This window comes from Peromyscus leucopus, chromosome 19 (genome assembly GCF_004664715.2).
Source record: "Peromyscus leucopus breed LL Stock chromosome 19, UCI_PerLeu_2.1, whole genome shotgun sequence".
NCBI classification, from domain to species: Eukaryota; Metazoa; Chordata; class Mammalia; order Rodentia; family Cricetidae; genus Peromyscus; species Peromyscus leucopus.
Genome location: NC_051079.1, coordinates 63,428,907 through 63,450,956, shown reverse-complemented (window position 1 = coordinate 63,450,956; position 22,050 = coordinate 63,428,907). Strand labels below are relative to the sequence as shown.

General features: G+C 48.1%; 1 protein-coding gene across 1 annotated transcript in view; it reads right to left on the bottom strand.

Annotated features, from left to right (window-relative positions):
• Positions 1-9,584, bottom strand: part of Zbtb7c (zinc finger and BTB domain containing 7C) — a 336,245-nt gene extending 326,661 nt beyond the window's left edge. The window contains exon 1 of the mRNA XM_028871953.2: positions 9,434-9,584. The gene's annotated coding sequence lies outside the window, so the exon portion shown is untranslated. The remainder of the gene's footprint in view (positions 1-9,433) is intronic.
• Positions 9,585-22,050: the final 12,466 nt, after the last annotated feature.

The following is a 22,050-nucleotide window of genomic DNA, read 5'->3' as shown; positions in this document are numbered from 1 at the left end:
TCTGTCACTATGTAGCACCAGTGTGTGGGTGCTGCCCTGCAACCCTTTCTTCTCTTGGGCCCCATCTTTACCTCTCATGCGGTAGGACCTCCGGCAGCATCAACTGGATAGGTCATGTTTGACTACATTTGTTTTCCAGGAAGTCCAGCTCAACGTTTCTCTCTCTCTCTCTCTCTCTCTCTCTCTCTCTCTCTCTCTCTCTCTCTCTCTCTCTCTCTCTCTCTCTCTGTGTGTGTGTGTGTGTGTAGACCACTACACCTAGTGTAGTGTGATGCATGGAGATCACAAGTCAATTTCAAGTGTCTTCTTCTAACCCTCAGCATCTTATTCTTTGGGACAGGGTCTCTCACTGAACCCAGAGCTCCGTGATCGGCTAGACTAGCCGGCCAGCAAGCCCTAGTCACCCCCTGTCTTCTCCTCGGCACTGGGGTTACATCTGGGTGCCACCCTGCAGTCAGATGACAAAGCCATCTCCCTAACCCCTCATTCTACTCTTAATCCTTAAGGAATTAAGACATTTTATCCTCTGAAATATCTTGTGCACAGAGGTAGCAAACTTACTCTTCCTGAAAAGTTCTTCGTACACAGAAAAGTCAGGGGTGTTTTCATTAAAAAACATCACTGGGTATTGTATCAACACAAGGCTGGGAACCAAAATATCCATGTATTAGGAGTCATCAAATAATCAGTCAGATTTTAAGATATCTCCAAGATGGGCTGCCGAGAGAATTCCGTGCGTATGGCTCTTGACGAACAACCTGCATTTGATTTCTGAAACTTACGTGAGGAAGGAAAGAACTGACTTTCCTTGAAAGAAGGAAAAGGTAATAAATATTAAAATGTAATTTTAAAAGGATATCTCAAAGACATATTGAAAAGAACATAGAAAAATAAAATGCAATGGTCTGATCTGTTTGTAATTGGTTGAAAATATTAAAAGCATGCATTCATGTGTGTACCTCCACATCTATGTTTTCTTGTGCATGCTAGATGTCTTTAAACTGAAGAAATCATGAATAGAAGCTGCCCCAGGGAAGGAGACCAGCAGCTGTGAGAAAAAGATGTTTCACTTCAAATACCCTTTTGTATCTTTTGAATTTTAAACCATGTAACTGTTGACCTATTCAGAAAAAAAAATTAAATTAAAAATTCAAAGCAAACAATGTGTGGAAAGTAATAAAAATGTAGTTGATGAAAACATAGGAGAGAAATCCTTATTTTAAAAAAGGTTCAAAGCAGTCCAAGGAATTACCTGTGAATCGTGGAAGAGAAAAACCCTACAGGCCCGGGCTTTGGGGGAGGCAGAGGCTCCAGTTCTGGCATCCAGTCCTCTGCTGCCCACTGGAGTGGATTTCAAGAGTCATGCAGCCCTTCTGAGCCTCGCTTCCCTCATTTGGTCTAGCCTGTTTGGGCCTCTTTTCTGTCTGGGAGATGGGGCTTCCTCAGGGAATCACAAGCTAGCTAGATGATGATAACATGCCTAAAAAGATAGCAGAGCTCTTCCTAGAGAGAGAGCGAGACAGAGACAGACAGAAAGACAGAGAGATCGCGCAAGTGCTTCCTCCCCCTTCTAGAGGGGCATGGTAAAGAGACAGAACCCCAAGTGCTCCTCTCCAGAGCACAGGAAAAGCAGAGGCTCTGACTTCAGAAGCCGAAAATACACTAGGTCGCACCCTTCCCTCCAAGCACGCCTGCCCTATCCCTCCCTCTTCCACATCCTCTCTGGACAGGCCTGGTGCCCATTAATGACAGAGCTGAAAAAGTTCCCTTTTTTGTGTGCTAATATTTCCTGCCCAGCCACTCCCATCTTTTAATGGTCTCTGTTCACAGCCCTCTGGGATGACCAGGGACAGAAGGCAGCTTCAGAACTGTAGCACAATGAAAATGTCACTGTTTCAACACGGCAACGCCCTTGTCCACCTCCAAAGCACGTTCAGTAACAGCTTACCTCGGTGACTGGACACAGTCCGTTCTTAGAGAGCTGACTGTACAGGCTGAAGATGGCGTGGGCCCCCAAAGTCGCCTCTGCTACCAACCTGCTCCCACAGCCCACCTCTTCCTAATCTACCGTGGCCAAACTGGCTTCCCATGTCTTTCTCTCAGAAACCAGAGGGTACTATGGAAGGTGTGGCTCTTGAAAATAATCTGACTTCTCGGACAGATGGAGAAACTGAGGCCTGTGAGAGTGGAATACCACCCTCCCCCGCCTCAGGCACAGAGCATACACCCATCACAGAGGCAGGATAAATGTCAATTTCCTGTCCTTGCCTCCCTTGCAATTCGCTTGCCTGTGATGCCCTCCCCTCACCCCGGTGCTGGGCTACTTTCCCTCGCTGCACAGCCCCCACATCGTCCCTGCCTCCCCAGGACTAGCCCTCCTAACCTGTGCCCCCAGACTTTCTTTGCTGTCCAGAATAGCAGCCACCAGCCTGGGAGCTAGTGAGCATTTGAAACAGATCTAGTGACCCATGTTAAAATGATAATATTTGAGCTAGAATGAGCTAAATAAAATACATCACTAAAATTCATCTTACCCATTTTCTTTTACTTTAAAAATGTAGCGACCAGAAATTTTTCGCGTGTGTAGATGGTACATCGTAAATTCCTATTAGACTCTGCTGCTTTCTGACTTGACCCAAGGTCAATAAAACTGACCTGCTCCTGCCTGTCAATTAAAGCCAAGAGTCTTCACTGGGAAGACCGGTGGGTGCCCACGTGCAGGAGGAAGCAGTGTGCCCCTCAGCAGTGCTGAGTGGATTATCCTGGCTTGAATGAGTGTGGTTGTTCCTCCACTTGAGGTGGGAAAGCAGAGGAGGGGTGCAGCGGTACCTTGTGAGTGATGTTAACTCTGCCCATGGGTAAAGCAGTTACCCCCAACATCGTCATTCTGAAATAGGTGGCAGCTTGGAAAGATGGGAACAGACGACAGCAAAGTCTAGGATGTTTGAGAATGTCTATACTTTGTCTCATCTTCCTTTCCTGCCTTAGGTTAGAAACAAAATTACAAAATGACTAAGTAATGGTGGCTTCCTGCAATAGTCCTTGGTTCTTTGTTAGGCTACTCTAAACTATATATATATATCCCTCCCCCTTTCTGTGCATGCTCAAGAGTGTGCGTGGGTGCACTCACATGCACATGTTAAATGCCACGATATCCTGAACACCCTGTTAAGCTAGCACTGCCGTTATACAGTAGAGGGGTTAAATAACATACCATGCCATCGTGACTCAGGAAAGTGGCAAAGCCATGGATGGACTTGGTGCTGGTCAGCACCAAATGCTATGCTCCTCATTTGCCCCTAACTCCTCAGCCTCAGTCTCCTTTTCTGATAAACTAGAGGAGAGGAGGGGCCTCACAATCCCAAGGACTCAGTTTCTGCTGGGATTAGGTTCTGGGCCTTGATGAGCACCAATCTGCAGAGCTGCTTGCCGCCCTGAAGCTCAGCTCTGCACCCTTCTATTCCTCCAACCTGGATCCCTCTGCTTGTGGTCTCCAGGGAGTTGAGTCTTCTACGCTTTTACATAAGATTTCATTAAGACTCACTGAAGCCCACTGCAATGTGCATCTAGTTACTGTCTCAGAAATCAGCCTTCCTGAATGGCTGCTCTCTGCTCTTCACGCCCCCCTCCTGCCCCGACCTCCCAGCCCAGCACACTCTGAAGAGACCTTGACCTCCAGTGGACCTCATCAGGGTCTCCCCTCCCACAGGAAGGATTTTGTATTTCATCCATGCCAGCCATGTTTCCAAGCCATGAATACAAAAGTGAGGGAGACAGTAGCCACACGCCCCTAAAGGAGTAGTGGACATCCCCAGGAAAGCCTTAAAACACTAATGGAATGACATAGGTTTATATTTCTTAAATTCTTCCTGTCTCTGTTAGCTTTAGGTCATAGGTCATGGGCACTGAAAAATCTCTTTTATAGAAGACATAAAGAAGTATCGTACAGTCCTTGAAAGAAAGCTATACATCCATGCTGAATATGCTTCCAAACATTCTAAAGTATGTATGCAGTACCACAGACCCCTTGTCCTTAGCATGATGGTACAGAGGGAAGCGTGAACCACCTCCCCAGTGTGCTGGGGTGCTGGAAAACACAACAGTTTTCTTTATTCACAGTACAAACGCTAAAGCTACCCAAGCTCTTTTTAGAGAGTATGGGGCCTCTTTCTCCTCCATCATCAATGATTGACAGTGGGAATGTGAGGGTTAGGTTCCCAGGAGACAAGCTTGGGGGAGACGGAGTGGGTTAAGTTTGGGGAAGCCATGCAGCCATACATGTATGCTTCTCTTTCTATACGTCCATTTGTAGATATAGAAAGAGACTGCAGTGGAATGCAGGAACTTAGGGGGCTGCGGCAGTTTTGCCTTAATTTTACTCTTTTCCACACTTTCCAGATTTTCTATAATGACTAGTAGTGCTCTGATAATCAGAGAAGGGGTAGCGGTAACCGGAATGTTAGTCATTTCTTTGGGTTTGCATGTGAGCCCGTTTTTATAGGCACTGTTTCAGTGGGGTTTGGAAGTCGGTGGGGATGTGAAACACTGATGAAATCCCCTCCTCCTGTGGGGCTGAGTGTGCCCCCCTAGCCCTGGAGAGGAGCCCTCCTTGTATTCATGCTGGCAGACAGCTGTCCGCGGCTGTTCTGAAGAGGCTGCCAATGAATGGAACTGGTGGAAAAACACAGCTCCTCACTCTCCAAGGGTGGCATTATGCTCGGACTCTTGCTCACCAGAGTGGCGGGGGTGGGGGGGGGTGGTTAGCTCAGCTCTGCCACCAGTAGAGATTTCTCTACCCAAGCCACCCTTGGCAATGGCCCGTGCTTCTTGAATTCCACATTCCCTTCATGCCCTACATCAGAGCACCTATAACAAGCTTTCTTTTCTGTCTCTGGGCTGAAGGGACCCAGAGCACAGAGATCCTGGCCGCCTCTTCTTCACACATCCCAACAGCTCTAACAGGCACACTCACTCCACTACTGACTTCGGTGTGCCAGCCCAGCTCTGATGTGGAGGACACAACGGCAGACATTTAAGCGGGGTCCTTGGCCTCCTGGTGCTAACACTCCCGTGAGGAAGTCAAGCAGCAAAGGACCAAAGTCACACACTCCCCAGGAGCCCTGGGTATAGGAAAGAATACACGCTGTCTTTCAGCTGCGACCCAAAGGACAAGGCAAAGCCAGCTGGAAGACGCACAGGGAAGGCTAGCAGACCAGGATGGAGAGCTCCTTCAGGAAACAAGGAGTGGGGAAGGAAGGGCTAGAGACCAAGCTCCTAGTGGCCAGGTTACGCAAGGCCCAGCCTGCCTTCCTGTGGAGCCTTAGTGCATGCCCACTGGGGGAGGCCAGCCTGACCACAGAAAAGGACTTCATCCCCGGCTCCTGAGTCAATGGAGGCTGCTTCTAGCGTGCCTGGTGGTAGTGAGTGGTCAATTAGCTTGGCCTCAAGGACCTCAAAATGCTGGTCGGACAACCCGCCCCTCTTCTCACCCACACTCTGCTGCTACATCCTTGCCCTCCCAACATGCCTCCATACCACACTGTCAATAAAGAAGCCAATCTGATCCCTGTTCGCCATGCACATCCCATGGTATCGGTTCAGCAAACTGTTCCTGCAGCCAGCCTTGTGAGCTGGACGCTGAGCCCATAGAGAAGAGCTAACCAAAAGCCCTGAGGCCCTATACCAATTCTCCTTTATGCCTGGGGATTCTCCTTCAAGTCTTCCCACCTAAGTGAAGGCTGCTGTGAGTCCCTGAGCTGGTTCTTACAGGCAGGTCAATTCAAACACAACAGAGTGGTTTTCCCACCCCTCTTCCTCCGCTACCACCAGCCCAGGCAGAAAGTCTGGAGCCTCGGGAATGAAGTTGTAAGTAGCATCATCGTGGCAGGTACTATTGATCAAGGACAGAAGAGGATTTGGGATTGGTGTGAGGAATAAGTGGTGGTGGGGGGCATTAGGATGGGGGTGGGGCAAGTGGAGAAGGCAAGCCTCAGACCTCCTCCAGCAGCACACAGAAATGCCTCTGGAGTCAGAGGGGGCCGTGTCTAATCTGCCACGTTCACAATCTCCTGCATAAAAATAGTTGCTTCCATTACTTTTAAAAGCCAACTGCACTTTATCCAGTATTTCGGTCCTGGGGGCAAGGGGGGGTTCACAGGTATCCTCCTATGTAGTGTGGGGGGACAGCACCTGAGTTGCACATGCTGACTCTAGGGAGTCCTTGGAACTGAAATGCCCAAAGGCAGCAAGGCTTCGGAAAGCCCTGCGGGATCTTTTTCCCAGATCAGGGGTCAATCTGACATGGTTGGGTGGCAGGCTTTTTTTCAATGGGACGCAGTCACCCCGGAGAGAAGTCAGTATTGCAAATGGTTCCAGACCCTTGAGTCTCCTCTTCCAGGAGCGGAAGGGCATTTATAAATAGACTGACTCCTTCAGTCCTGCACAGACATAGATCCCACACCCCTGCCCCAGCCCCAGCCAGCTGGTTCTTCAAGTCCCCAAGTTCCCATAGCCTTCTACAAGAGGAAGGATGGTAAGCCAGCATCTGTGGGGGTAGAGAAGAAGGTGCCCTGGTGACCGGCCTCCAGTCCACTGTCACTGTGACATCCCTCTGTAACTTCAGGGCTGGGAAGGACAATGGTCTGGAAGCATTGCTGGAGAAGTTCTTGCAAGTTATCTCCTGGAAGCCCAAGCTAAGCAAGCTAATGCACTAGAAACCATTCCCCCTCACTCTGCCTCAGTTTCTACATCTGTCTAGCTCCTGAGGATGCCGATGAGATTAACATGCAATAGAAGTGAAAGATGTTAGCAAAATATTCCAGATCACGGTTTTTTGTTTATTTTTTTTTCTACAGCATTCCAAGCATGGGTATGGGGACTTTGATCCTGTGTAAGAGACCTGAGAAATGACACACTGTGGCACTGTTAGCCTTGAATTCTTCATACTGCATGTCCTTGAGGGCAATAAAACTTAGAGAATGTCCCTCTTATAGTAATTTCTGACTAATACAGATTGACACATACCACACCCAGTCTTATTTTTTGACTTAATAAGGTTCTGCCTGGCCATCTACAACATTACAGACTGAAGGCTAAGCCTTGCCCTAGAATATCTTGGTTTGAAGAAAAAAAAGTTCTCTCAATCATGATCACTCTACCCACCCCCACCTCACCCCCCCACACACACCACATACACTGGTAAGGAAAGAGTGGCTAAAATATAAGTGGCCAATTCGAATCTCTTTTTAATTAAGACACTTGTTTACTCAATAAAGTACAGAGTAAAAAACATTTACTGAGAACCCATTCATTGATGCTTAATAGCTATGTCAAATACTCATAACAACATTCATTCCAACACCCCCAGATAATTGCTCATCTCTCTCATTTGGTATCCACAACAGCACTGAATTTGTGTCCAAGTGTAATTGATCCAAAATTGGGCTCCCTTTCAAAAATATCTGTAAAACCTAATTACCAGGAAAACAGTTCTGGCATCCTCCAGAAAGTGGGTGCTTCAGCATGACAAGCTGTACACTCATCTTGGCTAATCAAGCCACATTATGTTGCCCAAGGAATCTGGGAGATCTGGGGCAATGAGGGTGTAGGAAAAGTTGGGACCATGTCACAGTGGACTTTGCAGTGACAATCTTGATTTTGTTAGGTCAAGGATGGAGGGAGTGGGGGCAGGAAACCGGATCTCTTTGCTGGAAAACATGAATTTAGAAAGTACCAGATAATAAGCCCATAATAGGCTCAGGGTCTAGGAGTGGCACTTCTGTGGACAAGTCCACAAGGCTGATGTGGGCTGCTGATGTCATTTCTAGTTCCTTGCTCCTTTACCATTATGGTAGGTCACTTACCGCCTTCCTGGGTCTTGGGATTGCTCATTATAGAATGAGTTCTCTTGATGCCTAGAGTCTGTTTCCCCAAATCGTGTGGCCTCATTTAAAGCGAACCCCTTCCCTGCTCGTTTACGCTTTGTGGGCGGGCTTAGCGGGGGAATAGCGAGTGTGAACAGGACCAAGGAGAATGAAGGACTGAGTGTTTCCAACTCTCAGCGGTTTTGTACCTACTTGCAACACCCAGGTATCAGACCCTCTCTGGGAATAATGGTTTCTTTCAGCCTAAACCTGACCTACCCTGGTGGTTCTACCTGGCTGCCCTGTATAACCCAGCCAATAAGGAAGCGAGCCAAGCCACAGAACCTCAGACTTTTTCCTCTCAGCGTTGGACACAGCACATCCTCTCTTAAGTGTTTTTCTCCTCTCGGCTCTACTCCCTTCTCGGTCTCAGAAGCCCCAGAAACCCCAGCCCTAGCTCTGCAGTGATAGCACACGCCAGGAACCTCAGCTGCTTCTGCCCTGAGCAGTGGACTCAAGGGGTTGATTGAATGCTTGTCTCCACAGCTATGCAGATTTGAAAGGTGAGGGAACCTGCCGGTTCCTTCCAGGCTGCCCCGGCCTTCCTCCTGGTGAAACCAGACCAACAGCGCGAATAACAAAGCCTCACAGCGGTCGGAGACAATTCACTGTCAACCTAGCAAGAGACGCGCACACCGTGAGCACAGACGCGCACGCGGTTTTCCGAGTATGTCGCCAGGAAGAGATCTCCAGCCGCCCAACTAGGATGACAGGTTCCCGGGCAGGCTATGCTTCGCTTTATCGAGGCCTGGAGGAATTACGTGCGTGCGCCCATTAACCTCAACTTCCCCCCTGTACCGGTAGCTAAGATGCTCATCTAAGCGGCACCTGGGTCCCAGCCGCCAGGCAACCCTTGGGTCTCATTGAGAAGTACCGGATCCCCTCCACCTTTGACAACCCCTTTCCTAATGTTCAAGAAAAGACAGCGCGAACTGCGGGTGCCCAAGTACCAGAGAACTGTCACTGTCCAAAATGCTCTCTAGCCTTCCCGGCAGAAGTACAGCAAAACTTTTGGCAGGAACCACCTGTGGCTGCCGAGAGGCCCGCCCCGCCCCGCCCCGCCCGGGCCCGGAGGCGCCGCGGAGACCGGGGCCCCGCACGCGCCGGCAGAAGTTCCCTCCGAGCCCCGCGCGCCACTTCGCTCCAGGCCGCGGTGCCAGCCAGGAGGCGCGGCGCCCGCTCGCTGGCTCACTCTCCGCTGGCTCTCCCCTCCCTCCTCCTCTCCCTCTTTGCCTCCGCCCGCCTCCTTCGGTTGCATGGCTGCCGCACGCACGGAGCCCCTGAATAGCCACCGCAGCCCCCCGCCTCCTGCCCAGCGATGGAGCGCGCCCCTGCCCTCGCCGGCGCCCCGGGACGCGCGGACCTCCTGCCTCCTAGCAACGGCCCTACCATCGCTTCGGGGGCGCCGAGGATGCACAGCCACCCTGGCGGAGCCCCGCGACCTCCCGACCCGCCTAGGCAGCTGAGGTACCGAAGCCGACCCCTGACAGCCCGCGCGCGGAGCCGCTCACCTCTGCGCGCCGCCGACCCCGCGCGCCTCCCGCACTTGGCTCCGGGCCGCAGCGCTCGCGTCCTCCTTTTCCGCCGCTGTCCGTCGGTCCCTGCGCTCCCGAGCCGCGCGGGCCGCGCCGCTGTCAGAGTCTCGTGGCGGGGCTGCTCCAGCGGGTGTGCAGCCGAGCGGCGGGCGCGCGGGCAGCTCCTCCCTCCCGGGGCCGCGCCTCCGCCCTCCGCACGCCCCGCCTCCCGCACCGCGGCTGGCAGCCCCGCGCCCCGAGCCCAGCGCCCGCGCCCACGGCTCGGGGGGCCCGCACGGGGCTAAAGGGCCCGGATGTGTGCGGTCGCCTCTCTCTGGCTCGCTCGCGCCCGCCCCCTCCCCGCCCTGCCACACATGCACTTGCTGCGGCCCGGCCTCCTCCCGGTTCCGCTAATTTCTATTTTGACAGTCGCTGGCGAGTGGGCGGCGCTGCCGGGGACGCCCAGGACCCGCTCGGGCAGCGAGCTGGAGTCAGGTCCCTACGCAGGGGCGGCGCGCGGTGGACCCGGCAGAGCCATCCAACGCTGGGGGCTCGGTGTCTTTATTCTTTCTTTTCTTTTTTCTCTTTGCCTCCTCCAGGATTTAAAGGGACAGCCCCGGCCGAGGCGACGGGCCAGGCGGCCGCGGTTTCTCCGGTCTCCAGACGCCCTCTGCGGCCCGTCCGGACCCGCTCACACCGGAGCGATAGCCCAGAACTGCAGGGTGTTTTAGGCGCATGCCGACCCGGGACAGCCGGGCTGCAGAGCTTGGCTCAGTCGCTCGGTGCACGATTTTTACACAGTCCGATTAGGATGGGAAATTAAACCACTCGACCACTGCTTTCCCACCCGAAAACAGGAGCAAAAGAGGGTGAGAAGTTTCTTTATTGCTCCCGGAATTTCAACGAGCGCTCCAAGACGCCTCGTAGATACCAGCGAATGCAGGCTTGCAGCACCCCAGAGCGCCCAAATCCCTGGGAGCAAGATCACCTTGCAGGACGCTCGGGTGCGTGTCCCCAAAACCTGCTCGGGGCTAAAGCACACCAGTAACTCCCCAGAACTCACTCACGCATACCAGTAACTCCCAAGACTTTCAAGCAAGGGGGAGGGTCTAGAGAGGGTTTGGCTCCTCCCACTTCTGCCAGGTCCCAAAGTGGTGATGGGCATTTCTAAACGCAGAAGGAGAGAGACTCGGCCCAGGAGGGCCTGAACGTACTGTCTAAGGCTAGGTGACACTGAGGCAGAGTTTCTAGACTGCAGCAGACTGAAACACTCGAACCAGCTTTACTCCCCACCTTTCCAGATAGGATCCCTTGGCCTCCCCCATCTGATGATGATGTATTGTCCCGACGTCAGTTGGTCTTTTCTCTGGATCTTTCCTAGGGCTCAAAAAAGTTTATTCAAAGTCCTGAGCCGCGAGGGACGCCCAATCGTGGCTCAGGAAAGAGTCGCCACTACCTTGCCTCAAATCTGGCCGCCCATCAATAGAAGGCAGTAGCGCTGGGATTCCATCATGGTCTTCTAGTGCAGCAAACACTCCGTGATATCCTTTAGGAATTTCCTGGAGTTTTGCTTGATGATTCTTCTTAGCCATCGAGATGTTCTTATTCATTTCATTAATTCACATACTAAAAGTATATTGTGCGATGTTATATTGTAAGACTATATATACACATATATATCTGTGTGTATATATAGTATGGCAAGAGAAAACACGCCTGAAATAGGATATGACAGGGAAAAACCAAGGTCGAACGATGGGAGGGGGCATCTAGAACACAGGGTTTGGGTACAGTCGTTATATGGCGCTAATGAGCCAATGAGACCTGGCTCTTCCTACTCAGGAAGTTGTCTGACTCAAGTTTGGACAACCATATTGAAACTCTCCAAAGACCCAGGGAAGTGTAGAGAAATCTCCCTGAAGAAATGAAGAGGTTTTCTAGGCTCAGAATGTCGGTTTCCAAGTTAATGGGTCTTCCAGAGCAGCAAAAATAACACCCTTGATTTAAGTAGGTCTGGAAACTACTGCCCTCCCATGCTGGGTTGTCTATATGACTGTCTTTCATTTGAAGGGTCTTCAGCAATGTGGAATATTGCTGATCCAGGTAGATGCTTTCTTCTGAGCCATAAATTCGGCTGTGCCCTTGCCAAGTATGGGGTTGCATTCAGGAACAACCTAGACCAGCCCCAAGAAGACAAGAATGCCGTCCTGGGAACGAGGGTGGCTGTAGCCAGGGAAAAGGTGTCCTATTTAGAAAGGCAAGTGGTTCTGAATCACAAAGTTTCTCCCCCTTCTGTGGTGAAGAGCAAATGATTCACAGCTAAACAACTTGAAATGCCAGGAGCTAGGGACTAGGCATTCATTATCCTCTCCGCAGTAAGCCTCGAGGTGACTGGACCTAAGTACTGAAGACAAACTTCCCTGAGTGTACACACAATTAAGATGGAAAGGTTCTGAAATGCTGGCTGCTAGCAAATGTTCCTAAAGGAAGCAGATACATACCACATTTATGGTCTTTGCTTCGGTGTCTGTTCAGCTCCAGAGTGTCCAACTCATGCTCACACTGATGGTTCTTCATGAACAGAGAAATTAAATAAGCAAGATTCTTTGATTTTGGGGGATGTTCTTCTTGTTGTTTTTATTCATTTGTTTGTTGTTGTTTTGTTTTTTCAGTACTGGGTATTGAAGCCAGGACCTTTACCACCAAGTGACCTATGTCCCCAGACCTTCCTTCCTTTTTTATTTTGAGTTACTTACTAAGTTACTAAAGTTTGCTGTGGGGTGGTCTCTATGTCAAATTACTCTGATTGGTCAATAAATAAAACACTGATTGGCCAGTGGCTAGGCAGGAAGTATAGGCGGGACTAACAGAGAGGAGAAAAAAAAGAAGAGGGAGGCGGGAGGAGTCACTGCCAGCCGCCGCCATGACAAGCAGCATGTGAAGATGCCGGTAAGCCACGAGCCATGTGGCAAGGTATAGATTTATAGAAATGGATTAATTTAAGCTATAAGAACAGTTAGCAAGAAGCCTGCCACAGCCATACAGTTTGTAAGCAATATAAGTCTCTGTGTTTACTTGGTTGGGTCTGAGCAGCTGTGGGACTGGCGGGTGACAAAGATTTGTCCTGACTGTGGACAAGGCAGGAAAACTCTAGCTACAAAAGTTGGCCTTACTAAGTTGCTTAAGTTACTTACTTGAACTTACAATCCTCCTTCCTTGGTATCCCAAGTAGCTAGGATTACAGCCGTGCACCACGAGGTCTAGCTCATTTTTATCGTATTTATTTGTTGTATTTATATTGCTGCAGATGAAATCAAGGGCCTTGCACATGGCTAGGGAAGAACTCAGAATCCCATTTTAAAATCCTGGAGTGATTATGGTCACATATAATAACAGAGATTCAGTGGACTTTGCAAAACTTTGCACTTGCTCATATATAAGTGCAACAGTAACTTCACTTTGCCATAATTAATAAGATTCACCAACAGACTCTGCCATTTATCAGCTAGCCTAGGACATAGCTCATCATTCAACTTCTTGGAGCCTCCATTAGCAAATACATAAAAGAGGAATAATAATGGGACCCTTTCTACTCCATAGAGATGCTGGGATGACCAGATGAGACAAGATGTAGGCAAGTGTTGGCCCCATGGATAACATGCCTGAAGGGGTGACTATGTATCACGTGTGTGGAGTACTGTGTGAACGATTAGTGTGAATAAATTGCAAATAAATTGTAAACTGTAATAAACTACAAAGAAATTTCTGAGCATTGGATTTAATATTTACCTATTCTCAAAAATATTAAGAGGCACACTTGGAAAGGGAGAAGATTGGCATTTATAGAACTTCTAGAACTATATCTCATAAATGTATTTCTATTATATGTTCCTTGTGACAATTGTATACAACACATTTTCTTGTGACCATTGTATATATGAAATTTCTGATGTTAGCAACATCTGGGGAAAAACAGAAAAAAGTACTTGGGCCTAGGTCTATACTGGCAGTTTCTCTGTAATGCTGCCCCTATAGGAGAGAGAGAGAAAGAGAGAGAGAGAGAGAGAGAGAGAGAGAGAGAGAGAGAGAGAGAGAGAGAGAGACTGACTCAAGAATCCAGGATCCAGGTTCTCACTCCCCTATCTCCACTGTTTCTTTAATTTTCAGGAAAGTAGAAAAGAGCACAATTGCTAATGCACATAAAAAGGGCAAGAGACCCCTGGGGCCAAGGAGCCACTCCACCCTAACTGGTGAACTGCAGGCCAAGGAGAGACCGTCTCAAAGGAGGAGGATGACACTCCCAAGGATGAAACCTGAGATCATTCTGTCCTCCACTTGCAACCACAAACTCCCTCTCCCTCTCCCTCTCCTCCCCCTCTCCCTCTCCCTCTCCCTCTCCCTCTCCCTCTCCCTTTCCCTCTCCTCCCTCTCCCTCCCCCTCTCCTCCCCCTCTCCCTCTCCCTCTCCCTCTCTCCCTCTCTCTTCTCTCTCTCTCTCTCTCTCTCTCTCTCTCTCTCTCTCTCTCTCTCTCTCTCTCTCACACACACACACACACCTACATTGAGCCCCAAATGTAAACATGTAGCTAAAGTTTTTCTGTGTCCCATTCAGTCCACAGCCGCTCGGACCCAAGTAAACACACACTGGCTTATATTAACTATAACTGCTCGGCCATTAGCTCAGGCTTACAACTGACTAGCTCTTACACTTAAACTCAGCCCTTTTCTGTTGATCTATACGTCGCCATGTGTTCCGTGGCTTTACCTGTTTACATGCTGCTCCCTGGACAGAAGGCTGGAGTCTCCTGACTCAGCCTTACTCTTCCCAGAATTCTCCTTGTCTGCTTATCCCGCCTATACTTCCTGCCTGGCTACTGGCCAATCAGTGTTTTATTAAACCAGTGTACAAAAGCATTATCCCACAGCACAAACATTTGCCAAGCATGCTCTACCCTGATGGCCCCTGAATATACATAATACCACTTCCAAAACTCATTTGAGAATAAAACATGATATTCCTTTATTGAAAATTCTTCCGTGAGTGTTTTCTACGAGAAAAGACATTCTCAATCAAAACAATCAAGCTCAAAGCAGAGCCATCAATTACACCACTATTATCTAATCTAAACATTTCATCAACTCTCATTGATTGGAAAAATAAAAAAAGAAATAAATTCTGGTCCAGAGATAACCCAGGATTCCATGTTACATTCCATTTTCACACCTCACAAGAGGATATTTTCTGTTAGCAAAGATAAAAGTTATACATTTTTGTTTTTTAATATTAATAACCACACCATATGCATACCCTATATATGTCCATTTTAATTGAGCATTAACAAAGATTCTTCTGGTCAAACTGTAAACAGGCTCCTTTGAGGCAGACCTGCCTCTCATCCTTGTGTCCTCTCTTCATCCTGCCCAATCCAGATTTGCAAGAATCTTACTAGGTCAGTTTAGTGAGAATCCCACCATGCTCAACATTGGAGTACCTTGATATTCGATCAAACCCTTCCTCTACTTTTGATGTCTGATTGCTCTGGTCTGCCTTTAACCAAAATCCTGTCAAGTCAGTTTAGCAAGAAGCTGTCTACCCTTGATTTTGTGTCTTGGAGATTTTCCATCTGCTCACTTAACTGACCCCCTCCATACTCCCCAATTCTTTTTGCCTCATCTCTCCCCCAATTGCATATTACTCATTACAACAATCTTGAAAAGAAATCATCATTACCATTTTAATAAATATCAAAATGAGTTTCTCTTTCACAGAGCTAAAGAGGTGGGTAGGAACAAAAGAGTACCATGACTTCAAGGCAACCCAACCTAGGTAGAAATCCAGGCGATCAGTACAATACAGGCAAACTCGGTCTCAACCTCTCCCCACAAAACAGAGCCATATACAAATACAAAAATACTGAAATCCATGCACACGCCAGTGTTAATTATTGATTTGTTTAGTAGACATGTGTAATGTTTCCCAGGGGCCAGCTTCCCCTACAGAATACTATGGGTTTGGAAGTTTGACTTCTAGGTCTTTCAAATTCTTCCACCGTGTCCTGTATTGCTCTTACTACTCCCACTTGGCTATAACACATCTCATTCTTTGTGTCTAACCCTTCTCTCACTGTCTCCCTAGAGAAGGTGCTACATGCCCTATAGAGAAGTTGGTATAGGTAGGCTGTGAGGCTATACCCACCTGCTCTTTGTTTGCCACACCAGACCCTAAAGAGGCTGTGGGTAACAGCTTTAATAAAGACTGGGAATAGCTCAAAAGAATCTGAACAGAAGCCTAGACGACTTGAAGTCGTCCATGAGATATGACTGTCCAGGGATTCAGCCTGTCATAGTGGGATATGTCTGTGTCCAACCTAGTTCCTCAGCTTTTAGGATTCCATCTTGTTTCACATGTGATTTGGACATGACTCTGATATGACTTTTGATATGACTCTCCAACAAAGAACCAACCCCTAACTCCAGGGAAGTACGTTCTCATAACCCTCTCCTCTCCCCAAGATTCAGTCAGTCACACCACTTACCGTAACCTCCTAGGGTGGTTGGGTGTTGACTGCTTGTCTTAGTCACTGTTTTTTGGTTGTGAAGAGACACTGTGAGCAAGGCAACTCTTATTTTAAAATGAAGCATTCAATTGGAGGCTTGCTTACAGTTTCAGAGGGTGAGTCCATTATCATCACGGTGGGGAGCATGGTGGCTCCCAGGGCACTGGAGCAGTAGCTGAGAGCTACACCCACGGGCCAAGGGAGAGAAAGAGAGAGAAACTAGGCCTGGTATAGGCTTTTGAAAACCCCAGAGCCCACCCCAGTGACACACTTCCTCCAACAAGGCCACACCTCCTGATCCTTCTAATCCTATCAAAGAGTTCCACTTCCTAGTGACTAGGCATTCAACTATGTAAGAGCATAGGAGTCATTTTTATTCAAACCACTGCACTACAGACATTCCAAGTACGGGAGAAGAGCGGAATCTACTAGGGTCGAGCAGGTGTTCAGCTCTTCTCCCATAATAACAAGGGATTCGTTCTATCAGTTCTGCTAGTGGACAAACTTGACTGTTAAGTTTAGTCCCCAGAAATCAGACGGTAGGAAAACGGAACCAATTCCTCCAAGGTGTCCTCTGGTCTCCACCCATGTGCCATGGTGCATTCTCTCTCTCTCTCTCTCTCTCTCTCTCTCTCTCTCTCTCTCTCTCTCTCTCTCTCTCTTTCTCTCTCTCTCTCACACACACACGTAATACATAAAAATGTAAAGTATTTTGTAAGACTTTAAGTATTTTATATAATTGATTTAAAAGATATTTTTTAAATGAGATCCTGTAAGCAGGATTTGATGATTCTGATGGGAGCTCAGAGGTCCAGAATGCTAAGAGACACATGGGCAGTTAATGCTGTAATCAGGAAGTTTCATGTGGAAATGAAGACTGTCTTGGAAATTGGAGTAAAGGTTATTCATGTTAAATCCTGTTCCAAAAAAAAATCTACCTTTTTATATATCCTGAGACTTTGAGTGAGAGTGAATTTTAAAGTAATGGACAAATTTATTTGGTGGTGGCAATTTCAAGAAAGCAATACGTTTAGGCTGTGGCAAGGTTCTTGATGGCTGCTTTTAGCCAGGTTTATAGTGGAAAACTGGTAGAAAGGCCTGAGAGACTGGCAGGCTTCTCACAACAGGTCTTATAAAGCAGGAGGTAAGGAAGTCATGGTTTCTGAAGATACTGACGCCATTGAAAAAAAGAAACCATTTGCTTTGCATTGGGACAGTAGGACAGAAGCCTTAACAGTGTCTAAAACCTGGCCAGACACCATCACAGGTTCAAGGGTATGGAAGGGGAAGCTCATCGAAAGACATTCCTGGAGAAGAACGTGCCCTCTGGGACTCTGCTGGCAAAGGGAAGCCTAGGAGAAATGTCTTCCTAGTGTTCACTTGACTGTGTTCAGCTGCCTAGCCACTTAGAGGCTAAAGCAGGTGTCATCAGAGAGGGCCCACCTGGAGGTGGCGGTAGGTGCAGATGTTATGCACGTGATGCAGAATGCAAGACAGGAATAATGTCTTTTTTTTTTTTTAATCTAGCTCAGGAGAAACCAAATTTGGAAGTCCTGACATCAATACATTGGTGAGAGACAGAGATGATATTGGTGAGAAAGATCTGTGGGCACTCTGGAGCCACTGCCACCTCTGCAAGACTGCCTGTCCCATGACTGAGAGCATGTTCTGGCAGCCAAACATCGGCACATGTCATGGCCAAACTTCTTGTTTTGTTTGGGTCTGACTAGATACCCCTGGCTAGCCTGGAACTCTCTGTGTAGATCAGTGGCCCTCAGATGTACAGCATCCTCTTTCCCCAGTTTCCCGCATGCTGGGAATACAGGTGTACACCACACACTGACGAGGTAGCCCTTTGTAGATAAGAACTCATGGATCCTCAGAACCAGTGTATGATGTGGCCATCATTATCACAGCATTGTACACACGTGGAGCTGGGACTTGCCTGGCGTCACTGAGAGCAGGGACAGAAGGGTCTGCAGCCAGGCAGGACCTGAACCATTCTAGGACTGCACTTTGAGAAACTCCCTCTAAGCTTGTTTTAATTTACCTTTTTAAGAGAATTGATGTGGCTGACATCTTTTTTCATACCCTCTCTAGTCATTTCATTTTTTGTAATTGCACGTGCCCTTTGCCCATTCTCAAATTAGCTGTTCACTTTGTTTCTTGTGTCTAAGATCTTTTCACGCTGTGAAAGGATTAACTCCTTGTCACACATGTTGCAAATATTCTTTTAAGCGTTAGCTTTAAGTCATGGTTTTGGAATATTGATGCTTTAAATATTCCAGATGATACAAACAACAGCATTCTAAGTCTTTGAACTTCCACGACATAGTGTATCAGGCATTTTAAAACCAAAGTCCAGGGCTAGAGAAACCCTAGGCTGGGTTTCTGGCTTCTTCAGGTACTTGCATTCATGTTTACAGACACATATTTAAAAATAAAAATAAATCTTTAAAAGCTAAATTCCCATTCACATTCATAAAACACAAAAATTTTCCTTTACTTGCCCATAATTACCGCTTTTAACCGCTTGTTCGACACCCTTCTAAACCTTCCTTACGTGTCTGTCTCCACTGACCCCGGGGAGTGCACACAACTTCAATCCTTATTTGCCTCTCGATGCTTGATTGAGATTATGACTGATGTTCTATCAGAAACACCCTCCTGGTTCTTGGAGGTATAAATACCCACATTTTTCTACCAACGTCTTTCTTGTTTCAATTTTGTTTTCCACACTTCATCCAGAATTTATGTGGAGTGTGGCTTAAGGTCAGGAAATTTCTGTTTCGCTTTTCCAAGTGAATAGAGTTGGTGAGCATTGGAAGGATGCACACCCCAGAAGAAAGGAAAAGATGACGTGTGAGCATGCACAAAGACAGGGCATTGCAAAGCAAGCCCAAGGGCCTGGAGGGCCGCAGTGTAAGAGACCAAGGCAGGAAAAGCAACAGATCGCACTAGAACACACTGAGCTCAATCTGGGAGCTGGTTGCTGTGGGCAGTTCACACCTGCAGGCAGGGGTGGGTACAGGAGTGGGGTGGGGGAGAAGATCCTCAACCAAAGGCATCCCTTAGTCAGCAGTGGAGTATGGAGGAGTGGGACTCTCCAACCTGGGTGGTTGCTCCGAGGGAAGAAACCGCACATCTGGATGCAGCTGTTCTGGTCTGTTTTTCACAGCCCTCCACCCAACTGCACAGACGGAAGAGTTTCCTCTGTTACAGGTGGAGCACAGATTCTGTGGGTCAGTGACTTGCCCAAGAGCAGCAGGAAGCTGGCTCCCTTCCTGTGGCGTTGATGGACTGATGAGCGGAAGAGGCTCTGGACGTGGTAAGCTCACTGTTCCTGTGTGTCCAAGGTGGTGGTAGTGATGTGAGCGAGCGCCCACTGGGTTATCTTCAGAGGAATGGGCACCAGGGCTTCTTGGGTGGTCTTCTCCTCCCAAATAAACAACCATATGACAAAATGTCTGAAAGCCCCGAATATTTCCTGTCTCCTTTGGCCTGGTGCCCTGCCTGCTGCCACCCCAGCCTTGCCCTCCCCGCCCCCACTCCAGTCTCCAGTGCCAGGACCCATGAAGCACTTTGAGCTCACTCTCCCTGCCCTGCTTGGTAACAGCTGCATCAAGAGCTAGACTTCCTTCTGCCAAAGAAAACCCAGCTGTTGGGCCAGCACCCTGGACTCCTTCCAACAGGCTGGTCCAGCAGGACCTTATTCGAGGGGTACTAAATAAGTCCCGCTGCCACTAGAAAGGAAATCATGACCCTCCCAAGTTGCTGATAGACCAGAGACAACACAAGTCATGAAGGGGGACTCAGAAGTTCCTAACCTACAAAAATGTACTCGTCCTTGAGGATGCAGGTCACAGGCCATCTGCCAAACACTCACTACTTGGTTATATTGTCGTTAGCCTTGTTAGCCCCTGTTATCTGGGGACATGTGTTCTGAGCCGGGCCTGACTGATGGGCAGCCAATGCCTGGTGGTAGTTGTATCAGGAAGAAGGCAAAGGCCACAGTGGGTACAGCAGACCTGTGTCACCAGTGAAGAGAGATTCATGGAGTGAGTCACACCAGCACCGTGCATCTGACTGACTCTACCAACCCAGACTACCAGGCAGCAACTGCCTCCCTGCCATCACCTGACCACCCCGGGGAAGGCCACTTGCTTATCTTTGTGTTTCTAGGACCCTGCAATAGAGCTTGGCACTTAGTAGTTGCCTAAAATGTCTTGCTGCATGTATGTCTAAAGTCTCCATAATCCTTCCCATTGAGCAAGAAGCGATGTGCTCTCCCTGTCATAGCCTCCCTTAGCTCTTCACAGAAAGACAACAGTATCCTTCTCCATCACGCACACCCCCCTCCCCAACTACCACCCCTTGATCTTATTCTTGGTGACTTCTTTGACAATGTATTTTTTTAAGACAGCTTTTTATTATGCAGCTCAGTTGTCCTTGAATTCACACTCTTCCAGCCTTGAGTTGGGACTATAGGCATGTGCCACCACACATGGATGACAACATCTTTGCTTCTCCAAATTAATGTCTTGAGATTAAGGATGGTGTCATCGACTTTAACTTGCACTAATCCTAGCCGATAGGCACCTGGCTGGCACCCTAGGTGTGAATTTCTGGTTGAAGGAATCAATGCGTCATCTTCTGACCTCCAGCTGTCAAAAACTCTTGTTTTTAAGTACAATGTGTTTGGGTTTATTACTACACAGCAAGTGGATCATCATGTGTCTTAATTAGGGTTTCTCTTGCTGAGATGAAACACCATGACCAAAGCCTCTGGCTTACACTTACACTTCACTATTCATCATTGAAGGAAGGCAGGACAGGAACTAAAACAGGGCAGGAACCTGGAGGCAGGAGCTGATGCAGAGGCCATGAAGGGGTGCTGCTTTCTGGCTTGCTCTCCCTAGCTTGCTCCACCTGCTTTCTTACAGAACCCGGGACTACTGGCACAGAGATGGCACCACCCACAATGATCTGGGTTCTCCCCCATCGATCACTAATTAAGAAAGTGCTCTACAGGCCTGCCCACAACCTGATCTTATGGAGACATTTTCTCAATAGAGGTTCCCACCTTTCAGATGACTCTAGCTTGTGTCAAGTTGACATAAAACTAGCCAGGACACCCTGTTACATAATTATGTCCGATTTCCTCTTATCAAGCTGGGAGCATTTTAATTGAATTTTTGAGTATTTAAAGACTTCTAAGTTGGAATGTGTGGCACCATCGGAAACCCCAGCAGGGGAGAAAGGCCATGGATAAAGATAAAGGCTGAGTCATGGCCAGCACCGCTGTCTCCTTGCTCCATCGACATACAGCTGTTACTCATTCACTCAATGACAGTTTGTACAGTGAAATACTTAATAATAATAATACTCCCACCACCATGATGTTCTGTCTTACCAAGTGGTCGGAATGGGTGGAGCCGAGGCCTGTGGGCTGTGAGCTAAAATGAATCACCGCCTTAAAGTTATTTATCTCAGACATTGTGTCATGGTGATGAGAAAACTTTCCTACGCAGCAGCTTCCTAATTTTTGTGTCCTGTCTCAGGCGTGAGTTACCATCAACTCGAGTGAATAAATGTATTCTGGAGGAAATAATGTCTGGAGGGAAGCAGGGGTCCCTCAATGGAACAGCCTCATTATGTCTGATTGGCCTGATGCAAGCCTGATATTCCAGAATCGTATGATCCTCATCATTCTGTACCCTTTCTCTGCCTCTCCTCTCCAGCTTTTAAATGGAACTAACTATTTCAAGATAGTGGGAAGTTTGGGGGAGGTTATTTTTTAAAATATTACTTATTACCGTGTTATATGTGTATATATAGAATAGACGCCGGGCGGTGGTGGCGCACGCCTTTAATCCCAGCACTCGGGAGGCAGAGCCAGGTGGATCTCTGTGAGTTCAAGGCCAGCCTGGGCTACAAAGTGAGTCCCAGGAAAGGCGCAAAGCTACACAGAGAAACCCTGTCTCGAAAAACCAAAAAAAAAAAAAAAAAAAAAAAAAAGAATAGACTATATATATATATATATATGTATATATATATA